Source organism: Tachyglossus aculeatus, chromosome 5 (assembly GCF_015852505.1).
Source record: "Tachyglossus aculeatus isolate mTacAcu1 chromosome 5, mTacAcu1.pri, whole genome shotgun sequence".
Classification (NCBI taxonomy): domain Eukaryota; kingdom Metazoa; phylum Chordata; class Mammalia; order Monotremata; family Tachyglossidae; genus Tachyglossus; species Tachyglossus aculeatus.
In genome coordinates, this window is record NC_052070.1 from 103,409,421 (window position 1) to 103,417,622 (window position 8,202).

General features: G+C 46.0%; 1 pseudogene; it reads right to left on the minus strand.

The window, feature by feature from the left end:
• Positions 1-877: 877 nt before the first annotated feature.
• Positions 878-1,763, minus strand: LOC119928854 (annotated as a pseudogene).
• Positions 1,764-8,202: the final 6,439 nt, after the last annotated feature.

An 8,202-nucleotide genomic window follows, 5' to 3' on the forward strand; every position in this document is an offset into this window, starting at 1 on the left:
TATTGAGTTTTAGATGGCGGGCAGACATTCAGATGGAGATGTCTTGAAGGCAGGAGGAGACACGAGCCTGAAGGGAGGGAGAGAGAGCAGAAGCAGAGATGTATATTTGGGTGTCATCACTGCAGAGATGATAGTTGAAGCCGTGAGAGCGAATGAGTTCACCAAGGGAGTGAGCGTAGATAGAGAACAGAAGGGGACCAAGAACTGACTCTTGAGGAGCCCCTACAGTAAGGGGATGGGAGGGGGAGGAGGAGCCTGCAAAAGAGACTGAGAATGAACGGCCGAAGAGATAAGAGGAGAACTGGGAGAGGACAGAGTCTATGAAGCCAAGGTTGGATAGCATGTTCAGGAGAAGGGAGTGGTCCACAGAATCGAAGGCAGCTGAGAGGTCGAGGAGGATTAGAATAGAGTAGGAGTCGTTGGATTTGGCAAGCAGGAGGTCATTGGTGACCTTTGAGAGGGCAGTTTCGTAAGAATGTAGGGGACGGAAGCCAGATTAGAGGGGGTTGAGGAGAGATTTGGCACTGAGTAATTCAGGGCAGCGCACGTAGATGACTCGTTCAAGGAATTTGGAAAGGAATGGTAGCAGGGAGATAGGGCGATAACTAGAAGGGGAGGTGGGGTCAAGAGAGGGTTTTTTTAGGATGGGGAAACGTGGGCATGTTTGAAGGCAGAGGGGAAGGAAGCAGTGGAGAGTGAGCGGTTGAAGATGGAAGTTAAGGAGGGGAGGAGGGACTGAGTGAGAGATTCAGATTCTTTAGTCTAGGATTCTGCCTCTTTTCTTTAAATCATGAAATTCCAAACTCCTTTGGAGTGGCAGGTGAGGTAGGGTAGTCCCTCATGCCTCACCCTTCATATCCCGGCTTTGACCGCTCTTTCACAGAAGCCTCTTCAACGCCCCTTTCACATCTTTGTTCCTTAGCGTGTAAATGAAGGGGTTGAACATTGTGGTGACGACGCTGTAGAATAGGGTCAAGAGCTTGGCCTTATCCCGGGAGTTGTCAGCAGCGGACTGGACGTACATCCCCATCACCGGGCCATAGAAGAGTGAAACAACGGCAACATGAGAGCCACAAATGTTGAAAGTCCTGAGCCTTCCACAGAGGAGAGGATCCTTAGCACCTCTATGGTGATGAAGCTGTAGGACACCAGGATGAGAGCCAGGGACACCAGCGCATAGGAGGTGCCCACCACAGAGAGAATGGCCACATTGAATGAGGTGTCCACGCAGGGAATCTCGATGACCACTGGCACCCACAAAGGGGAAGCTGGACCGTGAGTGAGGACTGTAGCAGGTAGTTGGCCAAGCCACTGACCCAGGCTGTGACAACCAAGAGATTGCCGAGAACCTGATGCATGATGGCCAGGTAGTGCAAGGGCTTTCAGATGGCCACGTAGTGGTCAAAGGACATCATGGCTAGCAGGATGGACTCAGTGGACCCCAGAAAGTGAAAAATGTAGAGCTGGGACACGTAGCCCCCATAGCTGATGGTCTTCCCTGGGCGCCAAAGATTCCTCAACATCTGGGGAACTGTGGTGGTGCTGAAACACAGATCCAGGAAAGACAGGTTGCTCAGGAAGAGGTACATGGGGCTATCCAACTTGGAATCCAGCCGGGACACCAAAATGATGGACACATTGCCCACCAGAGTCATGATATAAGTGACAAGGACACAGAGGAAGAGAAGGACCTCCCACCAGGGCCTGTCAGAGAAGCCCAGAAGAATGAAGATCCTTTAGGAGCTCACATTCTTGAAGTCCATGTTGCAGAAGCCCCTACGGAGGGAGATAGAGCGAGAATGAACGTTTCTATTTCCAATCCACTTTGACCCCAAGATTTTCAATGAACCCTAATCTGTTCACCCAATGGCTCAGTCAGGAGTTGCGGGAGAAAAGAGCAGGAGTGACTCTTCCTGGTTTTCAGAGACCCAGCGAGAGCAAATGACTTGTCTTGGGTGACATAATAAGTCTGTGGTGGAGCCATTACTAGAACCAAACAACGTGGCCTAGTGGTGAGAACAAAGGCCTGGGAGTCAAGGGGCCATTCATTCATTCATTCAATCGTATTTATTGAGCGCTTACTGTGTGCAGAGCACTGTACTAAGCGCTTAGGAACTACAAGTTGGCAACATAGAGATGGTCCCTACCTGACAACGGGCTAACAGTCTAGAAGGGGGAGAAAGACAACAAAGCACAACAGGTGGACAGGTGTCAAGTTATCAGAATTTGCAACTGTTAACAGAGTGGAAAACCTTTCTGCAGAAAAGGCTTTAGTGGCATGTTGGAATTGGGGGGGGCACTGGTCATGAGCAAAGTTTTCTTGACTCACTGTGAGCTGGCCGGCTACTCCATAATCTGCGAGTTTGGCGTGGCCTTCAGTGTTTAACAAGATGTTTCTGGCCTTGATGTCACGGTGTATTTTCCTCGTAAAGTGGAGATGTTCCAGTGCTTTAAGTGTTGATTGCAGTATTGTGGCTATTTCATCTTCTATCAGCGTTTTATTTCATAATCGGATGATATCCGACACGGAGCCAGCACCACAGTATTCCATGACGATCCACAGGTCTGTGTCCTTAAAGTAGCTGCCATAGTAATTCACTACGTGAGGGCTGTTACACTGTTGCATTATGGAGATTTCTTTGATAATCTCCTGCAGGTCGGACTCCACAGGAACTTGATTGTTCGCCACAACTTGACCCGTTTCTTTATGAATAGCTATTAATACGCTGTCACAGGACCCTTCTCTAACTTTCTCCAGGACATCGAACACTTCCTCTGGTTGTTTCGTCAAGCTGTCTTCATCCAACTGTGGCGGGTTCCGCAGCTTCACCGTCTCCATGGCTCCCACTCAGTGCTCCATCGCACCTCGCAGCACTGCTCAGCACAGCACCGCACCACACCACTTAGTACAGCACGCCGGCTCTGTCTCTCTCTCTGTTTCTCTCTCTGGTCTCTGTCACTGTCTCTGTCTCTCTCCGGAACTTCCGCTTTTTTCCGGGGTTCTAATCCCAGCTCCATCACCTATCTGTTGTGTGACCTTGAGCAAGTCACTGAACTTATCTGTGCGTGATAAGTGGTGGGAGATGCCTCTCTTCCTCTGGGAAGTTTTCTGTGTGTTTTCTTATCTGTGTGTAAGTTTTCTGATCTGTAAAATGGGGATTCAGTGCCTGTCCTCCATGCTACCTGGACTGTGAGCCTCATGTGGGACAGGGACTGTCTGATCTGATTAACTTGTACCTACCCCAGCGCAACAGTGCTTGACATATAGCAAGCACTTCACAAATACCATTATAATAATAACCAAATATAACAGTCCAGAATATGGAGTCAGATCTGGACAGAGTCTGAAGTCAGGGAAGTGAGTCCAGGCAGCAGGGCACAGGATCTCTGTGAAGGGATAAGGCATAATCAGCCTGCCTAAGGAGTTTGGACAAGAGAATGGGAGCCATAAAATGGTGTATGAGATAGAGGATCAAGAGAACGTCTGGAAAGAGTATAGTATGGACCATAACTGAGAATGTTTTAAAGGGTAAAGGAAAAAATTGACAACTGCTATAAGGATGGGATGGAAAGTGGGGAAAACTCATTATACTACCCATCTCCAAGCTTGAATAATTATAAGAAATATTAAACATTTATATGATAAACATTGTTCTTAGCTCTGGGGGATATAAAGGATGATCGGGTTAGACTCAGTCACTGTCTCACATGGGCCTCACAGTCTAAGGGTAGCACAGAGCACCTAAATTTCAATGTGTTAGTGGACCGGACTCTCTACGCACTTTTCTGATAACAGAAGAATTCATCTTCTATATCCCACACATCAATCGATCAATGCTATTTATTGGGTGCTTATTATGAACTATTGCCTCCCACTTCTGAGCCATCTCTTATGCCATGTCCACACTGTCAATCAATCAATCAATCAATCGTATTTATTGAGCGCTTACTATGTGCATAGCACTGTACTAAGCGCTTGGGAAGTACAAATTGGCAACACATAGAGACAGTCCCTACCCAACAGTGGGCTCACAGTCTAAAAGGGGGAGACAGAGAACAGAACCAAACATACCAACAAAATAAAATAAATAGGATAGAAATGTACAAGTAAAATAAATAAATAAATAAATAAATAGAGTAATAAATATGTACAACTATATATACATATATACAGGTGCTGTGGGGAAGGGAAGGAGGTAAGATGGGGGGATGGACAGGGGGACGAGGGGGAGAGGAGGGAAGGGGCTCAGTCTGGGAAGGCCTCCTGGAGGAGGTGAGCTCTCAGCAGGGCCTTGAAGGGAGGAAGAGAGCTAGCTTGGCGGAGGGGCAGAGGGAGGGCATTCCAGGCCCGGGGGATGACGTGGGCTGGGGGTCGACGGCGGGACAGGCGAGAACGAGGTACGGTGAGGAGATTAGCGGTGGAGGAGTGGAGGTTGCGGGCTGGGCAGTAGAAGGAGAGAAGGGAGGTGAGGTAGGAGGGGGCGAGGTGATGGAGAGCCTTGAAGCCCAGGGTGAGGAGTTTCTGCCTGATGCGCAGATTGATTGGTAGCCACTGGAGATTTTTGAGGAGGGGAGTAATATGCCCAGAGCGTTTCTGGACAAAGATAATCTGGGCAGCAGCATGAAGCAGCTGTCAAGCCCCTCCTTATTTCGTCCTGCAAGTAAATTCACCTATCCCTACCACTCCCCTGCCATTCTTCCAAATTCCATTCAAGGCTCACCTCCTCCAGACAGCCATCTCAGATAATCCTACCTGAATCCACTCTCTCTGCTCAGTTGCAGAACACACTTAGCACTCCCCTCCATGTCTTTAGAGGCAGCTGACATTGTCCCTGACAGACGTTTCTTCATATATTAGTTTGTATTTGTATTTGTATTTGTTCTCTTCAATTAGGAGTGTGCCGTTTTGTATCGTCCCATTATACACTCCTACATCCTAATAATCACTGGTAATAATAATCAATCAATCAATCAATCAATCGTATTTATTGAGCGCTTACTATGTGCAGAGCACTGTACTATACTGTATTGTATAATACACTGTACTGTATTATAATAATGATAATAATAATAATTTTGGTATTTGTTAAGCGCTTACTATGTGCAAAGCACTATGTGCAGAGCACTGTACTATACTGTATTGTATAATACACTGTACTGTATTATAATAATGATAATAATAATAATTTTGGTATTTGTTAAGCGCTTACTATGTGCAAAGCACTGTTCTAAGCGCAGGGGAGGATACAAGGTGATCAGGTTGTCTCATGTGGGGCTCACAATCTTAATCCCCATTTTACAGATAAGGTAACTGAGGCATAGAGAAGTTAAGTGACTTTCCCAAAGTCACACAACTGACAAGCGGCAGATCCGGGATTTGAACCCATAACCTCTGACTCCCAAGCCCATGTTATTTCCACTGAGCCACGCCGCTTCAACCTATGGTGCAACCTGTGAAGTGTATGAAGGGTAAAGAAGACATATTTGCCTCCCTGTGTTACAACCCATTGGCTGGTGGAGTAACAGCAGGTATCCCAAGCACCTGTTGAATAGGAAAATAAAGCAGGGTGGCTGTTAGCAGGGTATGAAAAAGAAATGTTGGAAAGATGAGACAGTGTCTCATCCACCAACCATGAAATGGAGCTGTGTCCTGCCAGAAAAAAAAACCCAGAAGATGGGCTAACTCCAAAGTTGCATGTTGAGAAAAGGTGATGAGAAGAGTTTGAGGGAAGCACAAAAGGGCAAAGGAGGTTCTGTATGGACCAGAGGCTACGGAAAGCTGGTTTTACTGCGAGGCAGAGTGGGAAGTAGTGCCGGATCCAGCTCAAATTATCAAATCAAATAAGTGTGTACCAACTGTGGAATTTGTTAAGTGCCTGAAATTCCACTCCTAGCCATAGTGTCCTACAGATCTTGGATTTATTTGGTAGTTAGTATAACAATTATTATTTGGTATATATTTATTATGATTATTATTATCATATTTGTAAACCACCTACTATAGGTCAAACACTGTTCTAAGCACTGGGTTCATACAATTTAATCAAGTTGAACACAATGCCTCTACATGGGGTTAACAGCCTAAGTAGGAAGGAGAACAGATATTTAATTATCATTTTACTATTGAGGAAATTGAGGCACAGAGAACTTACATGACTTGCTCAAGGTCACAGAAAAGGTAAATGGTGAAGCTGGGACTAGATCTCAGGCCCTCTGATTCCCAGGCCCGTGCTCTTTCTACTAGGTCATAGTGCTTCCATTTTAATCCAAGCATTTATCCTAGCCTGCCGTGGTTACTGAATCAGTCTCACTGGTGATCTCCCTGCCTCTTCTCTCTCTCCCCACTCTAATCCATACTTCACTCTGCTGCCCAGATTATTTGTTTTCAAAACTGTTTATTCCATGTTTCCCCACTCCTCAAGAACCCCGCCAGCTGTTGTCCATCCATCTCCATACAAAATAGAGGCTCCTTACCATCGGCTTTAAAGCATTCAATCAGCTTGCCGCCTCCTACTGCACCTCACTGATTTCCAACAACTCGGCCTGCACATTTCACTCCTCTAATGCCGGCCTATTCACTGTACCTCAATCTCAGCTATCTCACCAATGACCCCTTGTCCATGCCCTGCCTCTCTCCTGAAACTCTTTCCCTCTTTAGAGTTGAAGATGATCACTCACCCCACCTTCAAATCCTTGTTAAAAACACATTTTCTCCAAGAGGCCTTCCTCGAATAAGCCCTCATTTCCTCTTCTCCCACTCCCTTCTGCATCACTGCATTTGCTCCCTTTATTCCCACAGCACTATGTACCAATCTGTATTTGACTTATTTAAATTAATGTCTGTCTACCCCTCTGGGCTGTAAGCTTACCATGGGGAGGGAACATGTCTACCAACTTAGTTGTATTGTACTCTCTTAAGTGGTTAATACAGTCCTCCAAACATAAAAAGCATTCATATATATGATTGACTGACTGATTGAATGCTTCCCTGTTGTCTTAGCATTTTGTTTCATCACTCCTTATCACCAATCCCCTCTCTCTACTTTTCAGTTTTTAGATTGTGACCCATCTGAGGACCCGGAATCATGTCTAATTCCCACCTGCGTATTTTTTTCCAAATGCTTAGTACAGTGGATGAAGTTAATGGCTAACAAATCCTATACCTATTACTTCTTACTATGTGCCAAACAGTGTGAGTGTTAGTAGAAGACAATCAGTTCAGACTACTTATGGGAGAGGGAGAGCAAATATCGAAATTCCCATTTTACTGGTGAGGAAACTGAGGCTTTGTTAAACTTAATGACTTGCCCAAGTTCACATGGCACGTGGGTGGCAGAGCCAGAATTGTAACCCAGGTCTTCTAACTGCCAGTCCTGTGTCCTTTCCACTAGACCATGTTGCTTTGCTTTGGGAAAGGGCGCTGAACACAGTGGCTTGTATGTTTTTGGTATTATTTGGGGCTAAAACAACTGCAATGTCAAAGAGGAGGTTTGGTCCACATGGGTGATTGAGGCAGGAAAGACCACTGCAAGCGCTGCAGTCATTTCTATGCTGTCAGTCCAGTGGAAAGAACACAACCTTGAGAATCAGGAGTTGAGGTCTCTCGTCCCAACTCTGGCAGTAGGAAATACCTGCTGGAAACAGCAGCAGTTACCAAGGCAACCACCCTCCTGGTCACTGGAACTGTGCTCTGGTCCATTTGGCCATAGATGAGTCCTTATGCACATGTTGCAATCCTTCCCACCTACTTTATCGTGGCACTCATCACCCAATTTGGAATTTGACTGGCAGGGACAAGAGAGTGCAAGTGACAATACATGAAACACTACAATCATTTTCTTCACACAGGTTCTCTGTCCTGAAGTCTCAGAATCAAGGCCCCTCTGTCATATCTGATGAGAAAGTCTCCATATACACCAAGTTCATCAATCAGTGGCTTTAACTGAATGCTTTTCTGTGGACAAAGCACCATACTAAGCTTTTGGGAGAGTGCAATACAATAGTAGGCACACAAGTAGCTTACGGTCTAAGATATTCCTGTGCTGGGCTAGTGTGCTTGTTCTCTTCAGTGTCTGACACTAGTTTGATTTTTTTTATTTGCCTCCTGCTATCAAAATCTTCTAACAGCCTCTGTTCTAATAGAGCCAATACAGGGTGTCATCTGGCCTTATCTGACCGCACAGCTGGCTCCCCAAACGTTTT